General features: G+C 52.3%; 1 protein-coding gene across 2 annotated transcripts in view; it reads left to right on the top strand.

Moving 5' to 3' along the window:
• The window catches only part of FANCD2 (FA complementation group D2), a 208,250-nt gene that overhangs the window by 83,282 nt on the left and 100,961 nt on the right, over positions 1-24,007 (top strand). The window lies entirely within an intron of this gene.

Here is a 24,007-nt window from a genome sequence, read left to right as displayed (position 1 = left end):
TACCACAGAACGTGGAGGATATTTTTATCCTGGTGCTCTGCTCAGGGAGTGTCTCCCTGGCCATTTGCATTGCCTACCTTTCTTTCTTTCCTGCAATCTGGGTTAGAAAAGGGTTTGTCGCTCGGCTCCCTTAAAGGTCAGGTCTCGGCGCTATCCGTCTTTTTTCAGAGGCGTTTGGCACGCCTTCCTAAGGTGCGCACGTTCCTACAGGGGGTTTGCCATATCGTACCCCCGTACAAGCGGCCGTTAGATCCATGGGATCTGAACAGGGTACTAGTTGCCCTCCAGAAGCCGCCCTTCGAGCCTCTGAGGGAGGTTTCACTCTCTAGACTATCACAGAAAGTGGCTTTTCTAGTAGCGATCACATCTCTTCGGAGAGTGTCTGAGCTAGCAGCGCTGTCTTCCAAGGCTCCCTTCCTGGTCTTCCACCAGGACAAGGTAGTGCTGCGCCCCATTCAGGAGTTTCTCCCGAAGGTGGTATCCTCTTTTCATCTTAATCAGGATATCTCTTTGCCTTCGTTTTGTCCTCATGCAGTTCATCGGTATGAGAAGGATTTACATTTGTTAGATCTGGTGAGAGCACTCAGAATCTACATTTCCCGCACGGCGCCCCTGCGCCGTTCGGATGCACTCTTTGTCCTTGTCGCTGGTAAGCGCAAAGGGTCGCAGGCTTCCAAGGCCACCCTGGCTCGATGGATCAAAGAACCAATTCTTGAAGCCTACCGTTCTGCTGGGCTTCCGGTTCCATCAGGGCTGAAGGCCCATTCTACCAGAGCCGTGGGTGCGTCCTGGGCATTGCGACACCAGGCTACGGCTCAACAGGTGTGCCAGGCAGCTACCTGGTCGAGTCTGCACACTTTCACCAAACATTATCAGGTGCATACCTATGCTTCGGCGGACGCCAGCCTAGGTAGAAGAGTCCTGCAGGCGGCAGTTGCCTCCCCGTAGGGGAGGGCTGTCTTGCAGCTCTAACATGAGGTATTTCTTTACCCACCCAGGGACAGCTTTTGGACGTCCCAATCGTCTGGGTCTCCCAATAGAGCGCCGAAGAAGAAGGGAATTTTGTTACTTACCGTAAATTCCTTTTCTTCTAGCTCTTATTGGGAGACCCAGCACCCGCCCTGTTGTCCTTCGGGATTTTTGGTTTGTTTGCGGGTACACATGTTGTTCATGTTGAACGGTTTTCAGTTCTCCGATGTTACTCGGAGTGAATTTGTTTAAACCAGTTATTGGCTTTCCTCCTTCTTGCTTTTGCACTAAAACTGGTGAGCCAGTGATCCCACTGGGGGTGTATAGCCAGAAGGGGAGGGGCCTTACACTTTTTAGTGTAATTGCTTTGTGTGGCCTCCGGAGGCAGTGCTATACACCCAATCGTCTTGGTCTCCCAATAAGAGCTAGAAGAAAAGGAATTTACGGTAAGTAACAAAATTCCCTTCTATCTCCTTGCCTTCCTTTTATCCGCATGCAGTATATCGGTATGAAAAGGATCTACATTTGTTGGATCTGGTGAGAGCACTCAGAATCTACTTTTCCCGCACGGCGCCCCTGCGCCGCTCGGATGCACTCTTTGTCCTTGTCGCTGGTAAGCGCAAAGGGTCGCAGGCTTCCAAGGCCACCCTGGCTCGATGGATTAAAGAACCAATTCTTGAAGCCTACCGTTCTGCTGGGCTTCCGGTTCCATCAGGGCTGAAGGCCCATTCTACCAGAGCCGTGGGCGCGTCCTGGGCATTACGACACCAGGCTACGGCTCAACAGGTGTGCCAGGCAGCTACCTGGTCGAGTCTGCACACTTTCACCAAACATTATCAGGTGCATACCTATGCTTCGGCGGACGCCAGCCTAGGTAGAAGAGTCCTGCAGGCGGCAATTACCTCCCCGTAGGGGAGGACTGTCTTTGCAGCTCTAACATGAGGTATTTCTTTACCCACCCAGGGACAGCTTTTGGACGTCCCAATCGTCTGGGTCTCCCAATGGAGCGCCGAAGAAGAAGGGAATTTTGTTACTTACCGTAAATTCCTTTTCTTCGGCGCTCCATTGGGAGACCCAGACGATTGGGTGTATAGCACTGCCTCCGGAGGCCACACAAAGCAATTACACTAAAAAGTGTAAGGCCCCTCCCCTTCTGGCTATACACCCCCAGTGGGATCACTGGCTCACCAGTTTTCTGCTTTGTGCGAAGGAGGTCAGACATCCACGCATAGCTCCACTGTTTAGTCAGCAGTAGCTGCTGACTATGTCGGATGGAAGAAAAGAGGGCCCATACTAGGGCCCCCCAGCATGCTCCCTTCTCACCCCACTTGTGGTTTGTAAGGTTGAGGTACCTATTGCTGGTACGGAGGCTGGAGCCCACATGCTGTTTTCCTTCCCCATCCCCCTGAGGGGCTCTGAGGAAGTGGGATCTTTCCGGCCACCAAGCCCTGAGGCCGGGCTCCATCCACAGACCCATAGAACCTGCTGGATGTGGAGCGGGAGTGCCGTTCAGGGACAAGGCCCTGCAACTGTCAGGTACTCTGTGTCCCCGTATGGCAGGCCACGCACACTCCAGGCTTGCTGGGTGTGCTAGTGCGCCGGGGACTGTAGCGCTGTGCGCTGGGCTTATAGTCCCTGCAGATTACTGGGGGACTTTACGTGTGGGGACCGCCGCGCCGACCGCCCCTGGAGCGGCGGCGCAGCTGCAACTTGTAGTGCGCCGGGGACGCGCCGACCGCGCTTTTACGGCGGCGGCGCCTCTAACTTTAGTCCCCGGCTTTTGCGGCCTAGCGCCGCTTCGTTCCCGCCCCCACCCTGTCACTCAGGGAAAGGGAGAGACGCTGTTCTATAGCAGCACCGAGGGCTGGAGCCTTATTTGCATTCCCCAGCCCCCTTCACTAGACACAGTGGGCGCCGGGTTCCCGCTCTTGTCTCGGGCACGCCCTCGGCCCGCCCCTCTCCTCTGGACGCCGGCAGCCATTCCGGCACGCAGAGCGGGAAAACGGAGACAAGCGCTGAGCTACCAGCACAGGATTCCGGCGCCACACACCCGCTTTTGTGCGGGCGGTAAGCGGCAACTAAAGTGCTGACCCACTAATGCCGAAGTGTCCTGTTGTACTTTTGTACGGTCGCTATTCAGGATGCAGACCTAGAAACAGCAGCAAAAGATCAGGGGTGCTAAAGCACAGACTCTATATGCTGCTTGTCTTGCATGTGCTGCAGTGTCATGTGTCCTTTATGCTTGTATGCTTTACATTGCACTGTAAGGGCTATTCTTGGCTGTCTACCCGCCTAGATGGCTAGACAGCGGCAGCAAACAGCAATGGTGCTAAGGCACAAGCTTTCAATGCTGCTTGGATTGCATGTACTGCAGAGTTTATTTTCATGCTTGTACATTCACTGCATGTCGCTATTCTTGGCTAATGCTCCTTGATGACTAGACAACAGCAGCAGAAAAGCAAGGGTGCTAAGGCACAAGCTTTCAATGCTGCTTGGATTGCATGTGCTGCAGTGGTTATTTTCATGCTTGTATGCTATACATTCACTGTATGTCGCTTTTCTTGGCTAATGCTCCTGAATAACTAGACAACGGCAGCAGAAAAGCAAAGGTGCCAAGGCACAGGCTTTCTATGCTCCTTGTACTGCATGTGCTGAAGTGTTTATTGTACTTCATGCTTGTATGCTATACATTGCACTGTACGGTCGCTATTCTTGGCTAATGCTCCTAGATGGCTAGACAGCAACAGCGAAAAAAAAAAAAAAAAAAAAAAAAGCATGGGTGCCAAGGCACAGGCTTTCTATGCTGCTTGTACTGCATGCGATACTGTTCCAGGACCCCCAGTGTGTGCAATTACTCAACGGGGTCTCTGCTACAGGTGGCCAAAAGAACCACCTGTGATCCCTGTCCAGGGACAGGGACGGAGTTGCAGTTTCCGCTGATATATTGTCTGTGACTATGACTAACATCTTACAGACTTTGCAGTCCAGACAGACCTTGGGCAAGGTTGATTCAATGCCCCTGGCCACCCTGATTTCGAAACAAATCATGGCGCCAGGAGGGTCCCATGCATCCCAGAGTGCATGCTCTGACACGGACGACAGTCCCAGACGGCCTAAGCGAGCTCCCTAAGAACGGCCCTCGACTTCATCACAGTACTCTCTGTATGATGATGCAGACGTAGCTGTTCAGGACTCTGATCCTGAGACCGCTCTCAATCCGGATACACCGGATGGTGACGCTATAGTGAATAATCTTATAGCGTCCATCAATGGAAGGTTGGGTATTTCTTCCTCAACTCCTCCAGTGGAGGGGTCAGCTTCACAGCAGAAGAAATCCCTATTTCGGTATCTCAAGCGTATATTGAGTACTTTTCTGGTCACTCTGACTCCAGAGAAGCAGTCCAGGAACACCACGCTTATCCCGATAAGCGTTTCTTCAACCGTATTGAGGATACGCGTTGTCTCTTCCCCCCTGACGTGCTCAAGCGCTCCAAGGGTGGATCCCCCAATCTCCAGGCTTGCGGCTAGATCTATAGTTGCAGTGGAAGATGGGACTTCACTTAAAGATGCCATTGACAGACAGATAGCCCTCTGGTTGCAATCTGTCTATGAAGCTATCGGCGGGTCGGTTGCCCCGGCATTCGCAGCCATAGAGGCACTACAAGCTGTTTCAGCTAGTATTGCGCAGAGGGACGCGGTCACATGTACATCTTGGCCGCAGTAGCGTCCTTCACCTCGCAATGTCGGCATTGCGACTCAAGCTGTTTATGCTGTCCTGGACTCTACGAGCCGTACGTCAGTGGCGTCCGCCAACTCCGTGTTGTTACGCTCCTAGTGTTAAGGGATTGGAGCAGATGCTGCTTCCACAAAAGTGCTTAACCAGATTGCCTTTATCTGGTGACAGACTGTTTCGTGAGCGGTTGGATTAAATCATTCAACTGTCCAAGGGTACGGATTCTTCCTTACCCCAGCTATCAAACAAGACCCATCAGGAGAAGGGACAGTCGAGGTTTCGGTCCTTCCCAGGCTCGGGCTCGTCCCAATTGCCCTCGTCCAACAGGACTCAAAAGGCTCAGAGGGGCGCAGGTTCCTGGCGGGCTCAATCACGCCCGGAGAAGGCAGCCGGAGGAACCGCTACCAAGGCGGTTTCCTCATGACTTTCAGCCCTCTCTCTCCGCGTCCGCGGTCGGTGGCAGACTCCCCCGCTTTAGCGACATTTAACGGCCACAGGTCAATGGCCGGTGGGTGAGAGACAGTTTGTCGCAAAAACTTCCTCACCGGCCGAGCCGAGGCTCTTCTGCAGGCAGTAGGAGTCGTAATCCCGGTTCCTCCTCAGGAACAAGAGACACTTTTTACTCCGATCTGGTCGGGGTGACAAAATAGGACGACTCCTTCCGTTCCGTTCTGGACCTTAAACTGCTCAACAAGCACGTGAAAACCAGGCGGTTCCGGATGGAATCCCTCCGCTCCGTCATTGCCTCAATGTCTCAAGGAGATTTCCTAGCATCAATAGACATCAGGATGCTTATCTCCACGTGCCGATTGCTCCAGAGCACCGGCGTTTGCTACGATTCGTTATTGAAGACGAGCATCTTCGGTTCGTAGCCCTACCCTTCGGTCTGGCGACAGCCCCACGGGTTTTCACCAAGTTCATGGCAGCAGTGGGACCACTCCCGCACTCTCAGGGTCACCCTGTGATCCCTTACTTAGACCATCTACTTGTCAAGGCACTCTTTTAAGAGGCATGCCAACACAGCCTGAACATGGCGCTGGAGACTTCCCAGAGTTTCGGGTGGGTCCTCAACTTTTCAAAGTTAAACCCAATCGCTGGCATATCTTAGCTTGGGGTTTCACACTCTCTCAGCGATGGTGAAGCTTCCACTGGACAAACAGCGGTCACTACAGACGGGGGTGCAGTCTCTCCTTCAAGGAGACACCTCATCCAGAGGCAGTCCCTTTCACGCAGTTTCATCTGCGTCCACTTCAATTGAACATTCTTCGCTAATGGGAGGGGAAGTCGATGTCCCTACACAGGAACGTCCCCCTTTCTCAGACGATCAAGGACTCTCTTCAGAGGAGTCCACTCTTCAGATCAATTGTCTGGAGCTCTGGGCAGTGTATATTGCCCTGCAAGACTTCCTGCAGTGGCTGGAAGGCAAACAGATCCGAATTCAGTCGGACAATCCACAGCGGTGGCATGCATCAACCACCAAGGCGGACTACGCAGTCGGCGAGCCTCCCAGGAAGTCCGCCGGATTCTGCTAGGGGTGGAAGACAGAGCATACACCATATCCGCAGTTCACATCCCGGGCGTAGAAAACTGGGAAGCAGACTTCCTCAGTCACCAGGGCGTGGACGCAGGAGAATGGTCTCTGCACCCGGACGGGTTTCACGAATCGGCACAACAGCAAGGTCCCGGTTTTCATGACGATCAAAGAGCTCTGGCGACAGGCATCTCACGGTCGGTCAACCGTGGGCACTACCAGACCGGCCAGACTTACTGTCCCAAGGGCCGTTTTTCCATCTGAATTCTCGGCCCTGAACCTACTGTGTGGCCATTGCGTCCTAGATCCTAGTGTCCTCAGGATTATCCCAAGGGGTCGTTGCCACCATGAGACAGGCTATGAAGCCCACGTCTGCTAAGATCTACCACGGAAGTGGAAGATTTTCTTTTACTGGTGCTCTGTACAAGGAGTGTCCCCCTGGCCATTGGCATTGCCTACTTTTCTTTCCTTCCTGCAATCTGGGTTGGAAAAGGGCTTGTCGCTCGGCTCCCTTAAAGGGCAAGTCTCGGCGCTATTGGTGTTTTTCAGAAGCGTCTAGCACGACGTCCGCAGGTACGCACGTTCCTGCAGGGGGTTTGTCATATCGTCCCCCCGTACGAACGGCCGTTAGATCCATGGGATCTGAACAGGGTACTAGTTGCTCTCCAGAAGCCGCCTTTCGAGTCTCTGGCGGATGTTTCACTCTCTCGACTATCACAGAAAGTGGCCTTTCTGGTAGCGATCACGTCTCTTCGGAGAGTGTCTGAGCTAGCAGCGCTGTCATCCAAGGCTCCCTTCCTGGTGGTCCACCAGGACAAGGTAGTGCTGCGCCCCATTCAGGAGTTTCTCCCTAAGGTAGTATCCTCGTTTCATATTAATCAGGATATCTCCTTACCTTCCTTTTGTCCTCATCCGGTTCACCGGTATGAAAAGGATTTACATTTGTTAGATCTGGTGAGAGCACTCAGAATCTACATTTCCCGCACGGCGCCCGTGCGCCGCTCTGATGCACTCTTCGTCCTTGTCGCTGGTAAGCGCAAGGGGTCGCAGGCTTCTAAGGCCACCCTGGCTCGATGGATCAAAGAACCAATTCTTGAGGCCTACCGTTCTGCTGGGCTTCCGGTTCCATCAGGGCTGAAGGCCCATTCTACCAGAGCCGTGGGTGCGTCCTGGGCATTGCGTCACCAGGCTACGGCTCAACAGGTGTGCCAGGCAGCTGCCTGGTCGAGTCTGCACACTTTCACCAAACATTATCAGGTGCATACCTATGCTTCGGCGGACGCCAGCCTAGGTAGAAGAGTCCTGCAGGCGGCAGTTGCCTCCCCGTAGAGGAGGGCTGTCTTTGCAGCTCTAACATGAGGTATTTCTTTACCCACCCAGGGACAGCTTTTGGACGTCCCAATCGTCTGGGTCTCCCAATGGAGCGCCGAAGAAGAAGGGAATTTTGTTACTTACCGTAAATTCCTTTTCTTCTAGCTCCTATTGGGAGACCCAGCACCCGCCCTGTTGTCCTTCGGGATTTTTGGTTGTTTTTCGGGTACACATGTTGTTCATGTTGAATGGTTTTCAGTTCTCCGAGGTTACTTCGGAGTGAATTTGTTTAAACCAGTTATTGGCTTTCCTCCTTCTTGCTTTTGCACTAAAACTGGTGAGCCAGTGATCCCACTGGGGGTGTATAGCCAGAAGGGGAGGGGCCTTACACTTTTTAGTGTAATTGCTTTGTGTGGCCTCCGGAGGCAGTGCTATACACCCAATCGTCTGGGTCTCCCAATAGGAGCTAGAAGAAAAGGAATTTACGGTAAGTAACAAAATTCCCTTCTTCTTCTAGCTCCTATTGGGAGACCCAGCACCCGCCCTGTTGTCCTTCGGGATTTTTGGTTGTTTTTCGGGTACACATGTTGTTCATGTTGAACGGTTTTCAGTTCTCCGACGTTACGTCGGAGTGAATTTGTTTAAACCAGTTATTGGCTTTCCTCCTTCTTGCTTTTGCACTAAAACTGGTGAGCCAGTGATCCCACTGGGGGTGTATAGCCAGAAGGGGAGGGGCCTTACACTTTTTAGTGTAATGCTTTGTGTGGCCTCCGGAGGCAGTGCTATACACCCAATCGTCTGGGTCTCCCAATAGGAGCTAGAAGAAAAGGAATTTACGGTAAGTAACAAAATTCCCTTCTTTTTCCATCTGAACTCTGCGGCCCTGAACATGACGGTGTAGCCATTGAGTCCTGGATCATAGTGTCTTCAGGATTATCTCAGGAGTGGTTGTCACCATGACGCAGGCCAAGAAGCCAACGTCCGCCAAGATCTACCACAGATCGTGGAAGATATTCTTATCTTGGTGCTCTGCTCAAGGAGTTTCTCCCTGGCCATTTGCGTCGCCTATTTTTCCTTCCTTCCTACAATCTTGGTTGGAAAATGGTTGGTCGCTCAGCTCCCTTGAAGGACAAGTCTCAGCGCTATCTGTATTTTTTTTTCAGAAACGCCTAGCCGACTTCCGCAGGTATGCACGTTCCTGCAGGGAGTTTGTCTTCTCATCACTCCGTACAAGCGGCCATTGGAGCTCTGGAGTCTGAACAAGGTTCTAATGACTCTCTTGAAGCCACCTTTCGAGCCTTTGAAAGTTGTTTCCCTTTTCCGTCTTTCACAGAAAGTGGCCTTTCTAGTAGCGGTCACGTCTCTTCAGAGAGTGTCCGAGCTAGCAGCGCTGTCATGCAAATCTCCATTCCTGGTCTTCACCAGGACAAGGGGGTTCGGCGTCCGATTCCGGACTTTCTCCCTAAGGTGGTATCCCATTTTCATCTCAATCAAGATATCACCTTACCTTCTTTGTGTCCTCATCCAGTCCATCAATTTGAAAAGGATTTGCATCTGTTGGATCTGGTGAGAGCACTCAGGATCTACATTCCCGCACGGCGCTCCTGTGCCGCCCGGATGCACTCTTTGTCCTTGTCGCTGGTCAGCGTGAAGGGTCGCAAGCTTCCAAATCCACCCTGACTCGGTGGATCAAGGAACCAATTCTTGAAACCTACCGTGCTGCTAGGCTCCCGGTTCCCTCAGGGCTGAATGCCCATTCTACCAGAGCCGTGGGTGCGTCCTGGGCATTACGGCACCAGGCTACGGCTCAGCAGGTGTGCCAGGTACCTACCTGGTCGAGTCTGCACACTTTTACCAAGCTTATCAGGTGCATACCTACGCTTCGGCAGACGCCAGCCTAGGTAGACAAGTCCTTCAGGCGGCGGTTGCCCACCTGTACGAAAGGGCTGTTCGACGGCCCTACCACGAGGTATTCTTTTACCCACCCAGGGACTGCTTTTGGACGTCCCAATTGTCTGGGTCTCCCAATGGAGCGACAAAGAAGAAGGGAATTTTGTTTACTTACCGTAAATTCCTTTTCTTCTAGCTCCAATTGGGAGACCCAGCGCCCGCCCTGTTTTCTTAGGGTTTTTTTCGGTACACATGTTGTTCATGTGAATGGTTGCAGTTCTCCGATGTTTCTTCGGATTGAATTGGTCTTTAAACCAGTTATTGGCTTTCCTCCTTCTTGCTTTTGCACTAAACTGGTGAGCCAGTGATCCCACTGGGGGTGTATAGCCAGAAGGGGAGGGGCCTTACACTTTTGAGTGTAATACTTTGTGTGGCCTCCGGAGGCAGTAGCTATACACCCAATTGTCTGGGTCTCCCAATTGGAGCTAGAAGAAAAGGAATTTACGGTAAGTAAACAAAATTCCCTTCATACTCACCCTACCTCCGGTCCCCCGCAGTGCGACGTCCTCATCTCATGCAGGCAGGTGACGGTGTGTGAGCACTGCACTCCCACACATTGTCAGCTGCCTACATAAAATGAGGACGCCCGCTGCGGGGGACCGGAGGTAGGGTGAGTATAATAGTTTTTTGTGTGTGTGTGTGGCGTGATGAGGGCCATGTACCAGAATGAGGCATCATATATACCAGGATGGGGATCATATATACCAGGACGAGGATCATATATACCAGGATGGGGATCATATATACCAGGATGGGGTGTTGTGAATACATTTTCCAGTTTGGCGCTCCCTCTTGTGGTCAGTGCTGGCGGTGCAGTTGGCTTGTAGAATGAGAGCCACACACCTGTGGAGGACTGGCAATCAGGCCTTTCAGATTGGGACTATATAACTGAGTAGTTTTCTCCTGTTACTTGCCAGTGCTTAATTGATTTCCTGTGTGTTAAGGAGATTCTGTAACCAGCCCATCTCTACCAGAACTCCTGTCAAGATAAGTTGGTCTTTGTACCTCTGCTTATTGTTTCCACTTTCTTGTTGTTTTTTTTCTGTTTTGATACTATTGCTTGATTCCTATTTTGCCTGTGTGGAGATCCTGGTGGAATTGGATCATTCCCTGCTGGGAGTGTCTGTATATTTAGCTCCACGATTCTGCAATGTATTGTGTTTTGTCATGCTTGGTATTAAATTTAGTCCCTCATCTATATTAGTGTGTTTTGGATCCCAGTAACATCAGAGTATTGATATAGTAGGGGAGAGGCCATGTGGTCTCAGGGTTTTCCATGTCAGTCATGCTGAGATTTTTTTAGGTTTTTTACAGCTGCAGACAGTGCTCTTTCCTATCCTTTCCTATAAAGATAGTTTGGGCCTCATCTTTGCTGAATCTGTTTTCTAGCTTTGTATTGTGTTTTCCTATATCACCGTAGTCTTTATATGTGGGGGGCTATCTATATCTTTGGGTATTGCGCCAAGGCAGATTAGCTTTTCTTATATTTCTATCTGTAAGAATATTTAGTTCTCCGGCTGTGTTGAGACGACTAGGTCATCGTAGGCTCGTCCCACGGCTACTTCTAGTTGTGTGTCAGGATTAGGTCTGCAGTCCGTTAAGGTTCCAGCCACTCTGGTTACTTTTTAGGTTTCCGCATTTTTTGATCCTCCTCAGTCCCTGAATCATAACAATGGGATCATATATTCCAGGATGGGGATCATATATTCCAGGATGGGGATCATATATTCCAGGATGGGGATCATATAAACCAGGATGGGGGATCATATAAACCAGGATGGGGGATCATATATACCAGGATGGGGGATCATACATTCCAAAATGGGGGCCATGTATGAGGATGGGGATCATATATACCGGGATGGGGATCATATATACCAGGATGGGGATCATATATACCAGGATGGGGGATCATATATACCAGGATGGGGATGATATATACCAGTATGGGGGACCATATATACCAGGATGGGGGCCATGAACGAGGATGCTGATCATATATACCAGGATAGGGGTCATGTACCAGGATGTGGCTCATATATACCAGTATGGGGGACCATATATATGTGGATGGGGCAATGAATGAGGATGCGGATCATGTATACCAGCATCAGGGTCATGTACTAGGATGGGGATCATATAGACCAGTATGGGGGACCATAGATCCCAGGATGGGGGTCATGTACCAGGATGTGGATCATATATAACAGAATGGGGGTCATTTAACAGGTTGGGGGATCATATATGCAGTACCAAGATGGGGGCCATATACCAGGATGGGTGGCATAAGTATGGGCTGGAATGGATTAATAGCATTTCAGTTAATTTTAATGGGGAAATTTAATTTAAAGGGGTGGTTCACCCATTTTTTTTATTTTCTGTATGAGCTCTACTTACCTTTCTAGGCGTCTTCTCCATTGGCTTCTGTTTCCAGTTCTGGCACTGAGCGGCGCTATCCTGCACGCTCAGTGCCGGTCACATGACCCCCTGGAGCTGTGGCCGCCGGCATCCTCTGACGTCCCGGCATTTCCGGGCTCTCAAACAAGACGGGTACGTCACAGGATGCCGGCGCCACTCAGATTGAGTGACAGGGCTGTGGGCGGTGACTACCGCACGTCACAGCTCAGCATCGAGGGGAGGAGCCGGAGGACGTTTGTGTGGAGCCGGCTAAGCGTCCTGCAGATGGTGAGGCTCACGGGGCGCCGGTGTGCAGTGCAGGGGGGGGGTCTTCAGCTGAATCCCCCCCCTGCACGTAAGTATGTGATCACACTGTCCACCCGCCCGCTCTGCTGCGATGTCAGGAGAGCGGCCGGTGTCGGGCAGTGTGATCATCTGCTCCTCCCAGCAGCAAGACACTGACAGGCATGTCACCGCTGTGCTCTGCCATCTGTCCTGCTGCATGGGACCAACTGTCTGCACTCTGTCACCTGCACCACAAGTCACAGAGTGGAGACAGTTGGTGACAGAGCACCTCTGCCCCCCCCCCTGTTCTTTCCCCACTCTCTTCTCTCCCCCCACTCTTCTCCCCCTCCCCTCTTCCCCCTCTTCTCTGCCCCCCTCTTATCCCTCTCTCCTCTCCCCTCTCTTTTCCCTCGCTCTCTTCCCCCCGCGCTCTCTTTTCCTCCCCCCTGCGCTCTCTTTTCTTCCCCCCCTGCGCTCTTTTCCTCCCCCCTGCGCTCTCTTTTCCTCCCCCCTGCGCTCTCTTTTCCTCCCCCCTGCGCTCTTTTCCTCCCCCCTGCGCTCTCTTTTCCTCCCCCCTGCGCTCTTTTCCTCCCCACTGCGCTCTTTTCCTCCCCCCTGCGCTCTTTTCCTCCCCCCTGCGCTCTTTTCCTCCCCCCTGCGCTCTCTTTTCCTCCCCCCTGCGCTCTTTTCCTCCCCCCTGCGCTCTTTTCCTCCCCCCTGCGCTCTTTTCCTCCCCCCTGCGCTCTCTTTTCCTCCCCCCTGCGCTCTCTTTTCCTCCCCCCTCGCTCTCTTTTCCTCCCCCCTCGCTCCCTTTTCCTCCCCCCTCGCTCTCTTTTCCTCCCCCCCTCGCTTTCTTTTCCTCCCCCCTCGCTCTGTTCTCCCCCCCCCCTCGCTCTCTTTTCCTCCCCCCCTCGCTTTCTTTTCCTCCCCCCTCGCTCTCTTTTCCTCCCCCCTCGCTCTTTTCCTCCCCCCTCGCTCTCTTTTCCTCCCCCCTCGCTCTCTTTTCCTCCCCCCTCGCTCTCTTTTCCTCCCCCCTCGCTTTCTTTTCCTCCCCCCTCGCTCTCTTTTCCTCCCCCCTCGCTTTCTTTTCCTCCCCCCTCGCTTTCTTTTCCTCCCCCCTCGCTTTCTTTTCCTCCCCCTCGCTCTCTTTTCCTCACCCCTCACTCTCTTTTCTTCCCCCCTCGCTCTCTTCTCCCCCTCGCTCTGTTCTCCCCCCCCCGCTCGCTCTCTTTTCCTCCCCCCTCGCTCTCTTTTCCTCCCCCCCGCTCGCTCTCTTTTCCTCCCCCCCCCCGCTCGCTCTCTTTTCCTCCCCCCCCCCGCTTGCTTTCTTTTCCTCCCCCCCTTCGCTCTCTCTCTTTTCCCTCGCTCTCTCCTGGCATGGTCAGTACAGAAATCTCTCCATCGTGGAGGGGTGAGAGGGAGTAATAAACATGGAGTCCCTACTGTGTGTATTTATTTCTAATAAAATATTTTTCTCTGTGTGGTCTTTTTTTTTTAAACCCTTTTTCTTCGGCGCTCCATTGGGAGACCCAGACGATTGGGTGTATAGCTACTGCCTCCGGAGGCCACACAAAGCATTACACTAAAAAGTGTAAGGCCCCTCCCCTTCTGGCTATACACCCCCAGTGGGATCACTGGCTCACCAGTTTTCTGCTTTGTGCGAAGGAGGTCAGACATCCACGCATAGCTCCACTGTTTAGTCAGCAGTAGCTGCTGACTATATCGGATGGAAGAAAAGAGGGCCCATATGGGGCCCCCAGCATGCTCCCTTCTTACCCCACTTGTGGTTTGTAAGGTTGAGGTACCTATTGCTGGTACGGCGGCTGGAGCCCACATGCTGTTTTCCTTCCACATCCCCCTGAGGGGCTCTGAGGAAGTGGGATCTTACCGGCCCCAAAGCCCTGAGGCCGGGCTCCATCCACAGACCCATTGAACCTGCTGGATACGGAGCTGGGTACCGTTCAGGGACATGGCCCTGCACCATTCAGGTACTCTGTGTCCCCGTACTCACAGGCACAGCACACTCCAGACTTGCTGGGTGTGCTAGTGCGCCGGGGACAGTAAAGGGTTACAGTCACTGCAGCCTAGCTGAGTGACTTTATGTATGGGGAACTACCGCGCCGGACGCTCCGGGAGCGGCGGCGCGGCTGGGACTTGTAGTGCGCCGGGGACTTAGCGCCGACCGCGCTTTTACGGCGGCGGCGCTTATAAATCCAGTCCCCGGCTTTTGCGGCCTAGCTCCGCTTCGTTCCCGCCCCCACCCTGTCAATCAGGGTAGGGGAGAGACGCTGTACAATCAGCAGCGCCGAGGGCTGGAGCCTTATTTACATACTCCAGCCCTCTCACTGGACACTGTGGGACGCCGGTTTCCCGCTCTGACTTGGGGGCACGCCCACGGCCCGCCCCTACTCACACGAGCTGGAGAAGGACGCCGGCAGCCATTACTGCAATCCGAGCTGAGAGATCGGACTCTGGGCAACCAGGCACAGGACTGGGGCGACCACACACCCGCTTATAGGCGGGCGGTAAGCGGCACCTGAAGTGCTGACCCCATTAAATACCGCAGTTGTCCATTTGTATTTTTATGCATACACTGCATAGGTCGCTATTTTTGGCTATATGCCCTCTTAGATGGCGACACATCAGCAGCAGGAAAGCAGGGGTGCTAAGGCACAGGCTTTCTATGCTGCTTGTATTGCATGTACTGAAGCGTTCATGTGTATTTATGCTTGTAGGCTATACACTGCACTGTACGGTCGCTAGTCTGGGCTATTTTCGCCTAGAATGACTAGACTACAGCAGCAGAAAAGCAGGGGTGCTGAGGCACAGGTTTTTTGCTATGCTGCTTGTATTGCAGGGGTTGCAGTGTTCATTTGTACTTATGCTTGTATGCTATACATTGCACTGTATGGTCGATATTCTGGGCTATATTCCCCTAGATGGCTAGTCTACAGCAGCAGAAAAGCAGGGGTGCCAAGGCACAGGCTTTCTATGCTGCTTGTATTGCATGTGCTGCAGTGTTCATTGTACTTTATGCTTGTATGCTATACATTACATTGTACGGTCGCCATTCTTGGCTCTATGTCCTAGATGGCTAGCGGCAGCAGCATATAAGCAACACAGGCTTTCGATGCTGTTTTTACTGCATGTGATACTGTTCCACGGCACTGAACCCCATTGTGTGCAATGCTCCCCTGGAGCACTTGGTCAGCCGGGGTCTCTACTAGACGTGGCCAAAGGAACCACCTGTCAACCCTGTCCTAGGACAGGGATGGAGTTGCAATGGGATAGAGACTTGCAGTCCGGACAGGCCATGGGCAATCTGGATCAGTGCTCCCTGGCCACCCTCATTGGGAATAAAATCGGTGCTCCGGGGGGGGTCCCAGGAGGCTCTCTGTATGATGAGGCAGACGTAGCTCATCAGGACTTTGATCCTGACAACGCTCTCAATCCGGATACACCGGATGGTGACGCCATAAGGAATGATCCTATAGCGTCCATCAATGGAATGTTGGATCTTTCTCCCTCAGCTCCCCCAGCGGAGGAGTCAGCTTCACAGCAGGAGAAGTCCCATTTCAGTAGCTCAAACGTATATTGAGTATTTTTCTGGCCACGCTGACTTCAGAGAAGCAGTCCAGGAACATCACGCTTACCAGATAAGCGTTTTCTCCAAACGTTTTAAGGATACACGTTATCCGTTTCCCACTGACGTGGTCAAGCGCGGGACCCAGGGTCCAAAAGTGGATTCTCCAATCTCCAGGCTTGCGGCTAGAGCTATAGTTGCAGTGGAGATGGGACTTCACTTAAAGAAGCCTATCGGCGTGTCGGTTGCTCCGGCATTTACAGCCGTATGGGCACCCTAAGCTTTTCAGCGGTTCTTGCACAGCTGGTCTTGAGCATATGTACATTTGTGCCGCAGGGGCGTCCGTAACCTCGCAATGTCTGCATTGCGACTTACCCTATTAATGCTGTCCTGGAAGGACAGTCGAGGTTTCGGTCCTTCCCAAGCTCGGGCAAGTCCCAATTGTCCTCGTCCAAAAGAGCTGAAAAGCCTCAGAGGGGCTCAGTTTCCGGGGGCTCAATCACGCCCAAGGAAGGCAGCCGGAGGAACCGCTACCAAGGCGGTCTCCTCATGACTCTCAGCTCTCTCATCTCTCCGCATCCGCGGTTGATGGCAGACTCGCTCGCCTTTGGCGACATTTAGCTGCCACAGGTCACAGACCGGTGGGTGAGGGACATTGTGCCCACGTGCACAGGACAGAGTTCTGTTCTCGTCCTCCGACTCGATTCTTCAGAACGTCCCCACCTCCCCACCGAGCCGATGCTATTCTGCAGGCAGAAGGAGTGGTAATCCCTGTTCCTCTTCAGGAACAAGACACGGTTTTCCTCCAATCTGGTTGTGGTGCCAAAAAAGGATGGCTCTTTCCGTTCCGTTCTGGACCTAAAACTGCTCAACAAGCACGTGGAAGCCAGGCGGTTCCGGATGAAACCCTCCGCTCCGTCATTGCCTCAATGTCTCAAGGATATTTCCTAGCATCAATAGACATCAAAGATGCTTATCTCCACGTGCCGATTGCTACAGAGCACCAATGTTTTCTACGTTTCGTGATGGGAGACGACCGTCTTCAGTTCGTAGCTCTGCCATTCGGTCTGGCGACAGCCCCACGGGTGTTCACCAAGGTCATGGCGGCAGTGGTAGCAGTCTTGCACTCACAGGGACACTCTGTGATCCCTTACTTGGACGATCTACTTGTCAAGGCACCCTCTCAAGAGGCATGCCAACTCAGCCTGAATGTTGCGCTGGAGACTCTCCAGACGTTCGGGTGGATCATCGACTTCTCAAAGTCAAACCTGTCACCGACCCAATCACTAACGTATCTTGGCATGGAGTTTCATACCCTCTCAGCGCTAGTGAAGCTTCCGCTGGACAAGCAGCGGTCACTACAGACTGGGGTGCAGACTCTCCGTCAAGGTCAGTCGCACTCCTTAAGACGCCTCATGCACTTCCTCGGGAAGTTGGTGGCGGCAATGGAGGCGGTTCCGTTTGCGCAGTTTCATCTGCGTCCTCTTATTGGGACATTCTCCGCCAATGGGACGGGAAGTCAACATCCCTGAACAGGAAAGTATCCTTTTCACAGAAGGACTCTCTGCAATGGTGGCTTCTTCCCACCTCATTATCACAGGGAAGATCCTTTCTACCACCGTCTTGGGCGGTAGTCACGACAGACGCGAGTCTGTCAGGGTGGGGAGCAGTTTTTTCTCCACCACAGGGCTCGGGGTACGTGGACTCAGCAGGAGTCCACCCTTCAGATCCATGTTCTGGAAATCAGAGCAGTGTATCTTGCCCTACTAGCCTTCCAGCAGTGGCTGGAAGGAAAGCAGATCCGAATTCAGTCGGACAACTCCACAGCGGTGGCATACATCAATCACCAAGGAGGGACACGCAGTCGGCAAGCCTTCCAGGAAGTCCGGCGGATTCTGATGTGGGTGGAAGCCACGGCCTCCACCGTATCCGCAGTTCACATCCCCGGCGTAGAAAACTGGGAAGCAGACTTCCTCAGCCGCCAGGGCATGGACGCAGGGGAATGGTCCCTTCACCCGGACGTGTTTCAGGAAATCTGTAGCCGCTGGGGAAGGCCGGACGTCGACCTAATGGCGTCCAGGCACAACAACAAGGTCCCAACCTTCATAGCACGGTCTCGCGATCACAGAGCTCTGGCGGCAGACGCCTTAGTGCAAGATTGGTCGCAGTTCCGGCTCCCTTATGTGTTTCCACCTCTGGCACTCTTGCCCGGAGTGCTACGCAAGATCAGATCCGACTGCAGCCGCGTCATACTCGTCGCCCCAGACTGGCCAAGGAGGGCGTGGTATCCGGATCTGTGACATCTCACGGTCGGCCAACCGTCGGCACTACCAGACCGACCAGACTTACTGTCCCAAGGGCCGTTTTTCCATCGGAATTCTGCGGCCCTGAACCTGACTGTGTGGCCATTGAGTCCTGGATCCTAGGGTCTTCAGGATTATCCCAAGGGGTCGTTGCCACCATGAGACAGGCTAGGAAGCCCACGTCCGCTAAGATCTACCACAGAACGTGGAGGATATTCTTATCCTGGTGCTCTGCTCAGGGAGTGTCTCCCTGGCCTTTTGCATTGCCTACCTTTCTTTCTTTCCTGCAATCTGGGTTAGAAAAAGGTTGTCGCTCGGCTCCCTTAAAGGGCAAGTCTCGGCGCTATCCGTCTTTTTTCAAGAGCGTCTAGCACGACTTCCTAGGGTGCGCACGTTCCTGCAGGGGGTTTGTCATATTGTACCCCCGTACAAGCGGCCGTTAGATCCATGGGATCTGAACAGGGTACTAGTTGCCCTCCAGAAGCCGCCCTTCGAGTCTCTGAGGGAGGTTTCACTTTCTAGACTATCACAGAAAGTGGCTTTTCGGGTAGCGATCACATCTCTTCGGAGAGTGTCTGAGCTAGCAGCGCTGTCATCCAAGGCTCCTTTCCTGGTCTTCCACCAGGACAAGGTAGTGCTGCGCCCCATTCAGGAGTTTCTCCCGAAGGTGGTATCCTCTTTTCATCTTAATCAGGATATCTCTTTGCCTTCTTTTTGTCCTCATGCAGTTCATCGGTATGAGAAGAATTTACATTTGTTAGATCTGGTGAGAGCACTCAGAATCTACATTTCCCGCACGGCGCCCCTGCGCCGCTCCGATGCACTCTTTGTCCTTGTCGCTGGTAAGCGCAAAGGGTCGCAGGCTTCCAAAGCCACCCTGGCTCGATGGATCAAAGAACCAATTCTTGAAGCCTACCGTTCTGCTGGGCTTCCGGTTCCATCAGGGCTGAAGGCCCATTCTACCAGAGCCGTGGGTGCGTCCTGGGCATTGCGACACCAGGCTACGGCTCAACAGGTGTGCCAGGCAGCTACCTGGTCGAGTCTGCACACTTTCACCAAACATTATCAGGTGCATACCTATGCTTCGGCGGACGCCAGCCTAGGTAGAAGAGTCCTGCAGGCGGCAGTTGCCTCCCCGTAGGGGAGGGCTGTCTTCGCAGCTCTAACATAAGGTATTTCTTTACCCACCCAGGGACAGCTTTTGGACGTCCCAATCGTCTGGGTCTCCCAATGGAGCGCCGAAGAAGAAGGGAATTTTGTTACTTACCGTAAATTCCTTTTCTTCTAGCTCCTATTGGGAGACCCAGCACCCGCCCTGTTGTCCTTCGGGATTTTTGGGTTTTTCGGGTACACATGTTGTTCATGTTGAACGGTTTTTCAGTTCTCCGATGTTACTCGGAGTGAATTTGTTTAACCAAGTTATTGGCTTTCCTCCTTCTTGCTTTTGCACTAAAACTGGTGAGCCAGTGATCCCACTGGGGGTGTATAGCCAGAAGGGGAGGGGCCTTACACTTTTTAGTGTAATGCTTTGTGTGGCCTCCGGAGGCAGTAGCTATACACCCAATCGTCTGGGTCTCCCAATAGGAGCTAGAAGAAAAGGAATTTACGGTAAGTAACAAAATTCCCTTCATTGGAGATTCTTAATGGCCAGGTCAACCTTGGCCTGACATTAAGAATCTCGGGCTTTATACCAGCGGGTAAAACATAGCTGGTATTAACCCCTTATTACCCAGCGTGCCACCTGCCACCAGGGCCACTGGAAGAGTTGGATACAGCGCCAGAAGATGGCGCTTCTATGAAAGCGCCATTTTCTGGGGCGGCTGTGGACTGCAATTCGCAGCGGGGGCCCAGAAAGTTTGGGCACCCTTCACTGCGGATTCCAATCCCCAGCTGCCTAGTTGTACCTGGCTGGACTCAAAAATTCGGCGAAGCCCATGTCATTTTTTTTTTAATTATTTCATGAAATTCATGAAATAAAAAAAAAAAAAGGGCTTCTCTATATTTTTGGTTCCCAGCCGGGTACAACTAGGCAGCTGGGGGTTGGGGGCAGCCCGTAGCTGCCTGCTGTACCTGGCTAGCATACAAAAATATGGCGAAGCCCACGTCATTTTCTTAAAAACGTTTTCAGGGAAAAACCTTTATAAAAAAAAAAATGCTTCCCTGCATTTCTATTGCCAGTGAAAGTAACACCAAGCAGCGGGGGCTAGCAGCCAGTAGCTGCTTTGGTTACCCTTAGCAACAGAAAATGCAGCGGGAGCCCACAAACAATGTGATTTTTTTGTTTTTTTATTTTTAATGAATTTTTTTTTAAAAAAAATCGGCATGGGCTTCGCCCATCGAGCACCAGAGCATTTTACTGCTCAATTCATCCCAAGTAATCAGATAACTCCAGTGTCGGCCGATTACTTGTTCTGTGTCCCCCTGCATCCATCGCAGCGTGTACGGGCTGTGAGGTTAGCGGAGTGGAGACAGTGACATGCTCTGCTCTGACACATAGTGTGCTGCATGTCACTATCTTTCTCTACTCTGGCACTTGTAGTGCAGGTGACCGGATGCTACATGTCACTAACTGTCTCCACTATGGGACTTGTTGTGCAGGTGAGAGTGTATACAGTTGGTACTATGCAGCAGAAATCACAGAGTGGGGCAGTTAGTGACATGTATCATCCGGTCACCTGCACAACAAGTCCCAGAGTGGATACAGTGACATGCAGCACACTATGTGTCAGAGCAGAGCATGTCACCAACTTGCTCTGCTCTGTCACCTGCGGTGCTGCATGTCACGTTTTTGCCGCGATTTGGTGCCTTTTTTGCTGCGTTTTTGCTCACTGCGTTTTTAATCAGTGCACAATGCCATTAAAGATTGTTGATGAAAAAAATAAAAAAGGTCTGATGTCATTTCCTTATTCAAAATGTTCATTGTATGCAGGAGAGCAGACAGCAGATGCAGAACTACAAGGCTCAGCATCCTCCATCCAGGACTGTATGCAGTTTTTTACCCAAAAAGAAAAAAAAAATGACGTAGGCTTCGCCATATTTTTGTATGCTAGCCGGGTACAGCAGGCAGGTACGGGCTGCCCCCAACCCCCAGCTGCCTAGTTGTACCCGGCTGGGAACCAAAAATATAGAGAAGCCCTTTTTTTTTTTTTTAATTATTTCATGAATTTCATGAAATAATTTAAAAAAAAAAATGACGTGAGCTTCGCCTAATTTTGGTGTCCAGCCGGGTACAACTAGGCAGCTGGGGATTGGAATCCACAGTGAAGGGTGCCCAAGCTTTCTGGGCACCCCCACTGCGAATTGCAGTCCGCAGCCACCCCAGAAAATGGCGCTTTCATAGAAGCGCCATCTTCTGGCGCTGTATCCAACTCTTCCAGCTGCCCTGATGCCGGGTGGCTAGCCGGGTAATAATGGAGTTAGGGCTAGCTGTATATTATCAGCTAGCCCTAAGCCCGAAATTCTTGGTGTCACGCCAATATTAGACATGGCCACCATGAATTTCTAGTAATGATAAAAAAAAAAAAAAAACACAACACACAGAGAAATATTTTTATTAGAAATAAAACACAACACAATTAGTGACTCCATCTTTATTGAAATAAACCCCCCCTCCGCAGTAATCCTGGGTTAGGGTCCCGCGCCGTCCAATCAGGATCCAATATCATCTGATCGGTTTGCTGGAAGGCAAAGCGATCAGATGATGTGTCAGGTTAAAGGATGTGAATCACATCATACATCAGCTGATTGTATAAAAGCCGATTATACAATCAGCTGATGCATCAGTGCAAAAAAAAATAAATAAATAAATACTCACGTCTGTGCTGATTACCGGCAGCTCCTGCAGCGGAGTCTGATCCTGGCCCATCACTGCAGCAGCTGCCGGTAATCAGCTGATGAAGTCCCCTGACGGCAGGATCAGCTGATAGCCGGCCGAGCGCGAAGAAGCCGGCGAGACTACGATCAGCTGATGCGTCAGGTGACTGCATCAGGTGATCCACGGCCAGGTCCTGCAAGCTTCGTGCGTGCCCCGGGGAGACTGCACACAGCCGGAGCGGCGGTACCGAGACAGGGGCTGGAAGCAGGCATGGCACCAGGACCCTGCAGACAGGTGAGTATGACATACACACACACATACACACTCACACACACACTGTATATATACACACATACACTGTATATACGCGCACACACACTGTATATACGCGCACACATACACATACACTGTATATACGCGCACACACACTTTCTTCCCCTGGCTGTGTAGAGCTGCTGCTGTCTCTGTGTAATTGATCTCAGTGCACATCCACTGGGAAGAGGCAGGGAGGAGGGTTTGGGTGGGAGCAGAGTGGGTGTATTAGACACAATGGGTGTGTTAGATAAGCTAGACACCGCCCTAGAGCCACAAAGAATTCTGGGACTTGTAGGAACTGAACACAGGAAGTCAGAGGAGAGATTAACCCCATCAGAGCTGGAGCCAGCAATGAGCATGTGCTGCTAGTGCACAATGAAAGGTAATTTTGCTGAAAAAACATAATAGATGTGTTGAGGGGCACATATTAGCAAGATTTATCAGAAAAAAAAAAAATCAGTTTTGGTAACTGGACAACTTCTTTAACATCAGAGCAAATAATCTCGTAAGTGACGGTATTACTGTATAGGGATATGGGGTGTCCTCTTCTATCCTCTCTGTGTCTCTCCATGGCAGCCCCCAATTACCAGTAAGTAATTCTCGTCTTCCCGGGCTCTGGATGTAGGATATATAGCACTGAAGAAAGCCGGGTGTGTCTACCGCACCATGCACTGCAGGAGCAGCATTCCCCTTGGTAAAGGCTGAGGCTGCACCGCTGCTTCTCTGTATATGATATTTCTTTGTCGCTCCATTGGGAGACCCAGACACTTGGGTGTATAGCTATGCCTCCGGAGGCCACACAAAGTATTACACTAAAAGTGTAAAGCCCCTCCCCTTCTGCCTATACACCCCCCGTGCCTCACGGGCTCCTCAGTTTTTATGCTTTGTGCGAAGGAGGCAGACATCCACGCATAGCTCCACATCTTAGTCAGCAGCAGCTGCTGACTAGGTCGGATGGAAGAAAAGAGGGCCCATAACAGGGCCCCCAGCATGCTCCCTTCTCACCCCACTTTGTCGGCGGTGTTGTTAAGGTTGAGGTACCCATTGCGGGTACACAGGCAGGAGCCACATGCTGTTTTCCTTCCCCATCCCTTAATGGGCTCTGGGTGAAGTGGGATCCGGATCGGTCTTCAGGCACTGAGACCGTGCTCCCTCCGCAGCCCCTGGGAATCTGCTGGATAGGAGCTGGGTATCGTCAGGGACAAGGCCCTGCTACTATGAGGTACTCTGTGTCCCCGTGGGGACCGCGCATGGAGCGCTTGTGCCATACACATTGCAGCACTGCTGGGTGTGTTAGTGCGCCGGGGACTACCGCGCGGCCGCGCTTATTGCCGGCCGCGCTTATAACTTTAGTCCCTGGCTTCTGCGGCCTAGTGTCGTATATTCCCGCCCACAGGCCTGCCAGTCAGGGGAAGGGCGGGACGCTGCACAGATCGTCAGCGCTGAGGGCTGGAGCATACATTAGTATCCTCCTCCCTCCTCACTCAGTACACTGGGGCACTAGATTCCCGCACTTTTCTTGGGCACGCCCACGGTCCCCTCCTCCCCACAGAACGCCGGCAGCCATTCCTGTCAGCGATTCAGACGCTGGAGAGGAGAGACAACACAGGGAGACCCAGGCAGGGAATCTGGTGATCACACAACCGCTCTGAGCGGTCGGTAAGCAGCACCTGTGGTGCTGGCCCCACTGAGTACCGAAGTGTATATATATATATAGGCTTATAGGCTATACATTTGCACTGTACGGTCGCTCTGTTGATTTTTGGCTGTATACCCTCCTGGATTGTTCTCAGAGGAGACAACATGTCATCCGCAA

Source organism: Anomaloglossus baeobatrachus, chromosome 8, assembly GCF_048569485.1.
Source record: "Anomaloglossus baeobatrachus isolate aAnoBae1 chromosome 8, aAnoBae1.hap1, whole genome shotgun sequence".
NCBI lineage: Eukaryota > Metazoa > Chordata > Amphibia > Anura > Aromobatidae > Anomaloglossus > Anomaloglossus baeobatrachus.
The sequence above is the reverse complement of the archived record's forward strand: the minus strand, read 5'-3'. Positions and strand labels throughout refer to the sequence as shown.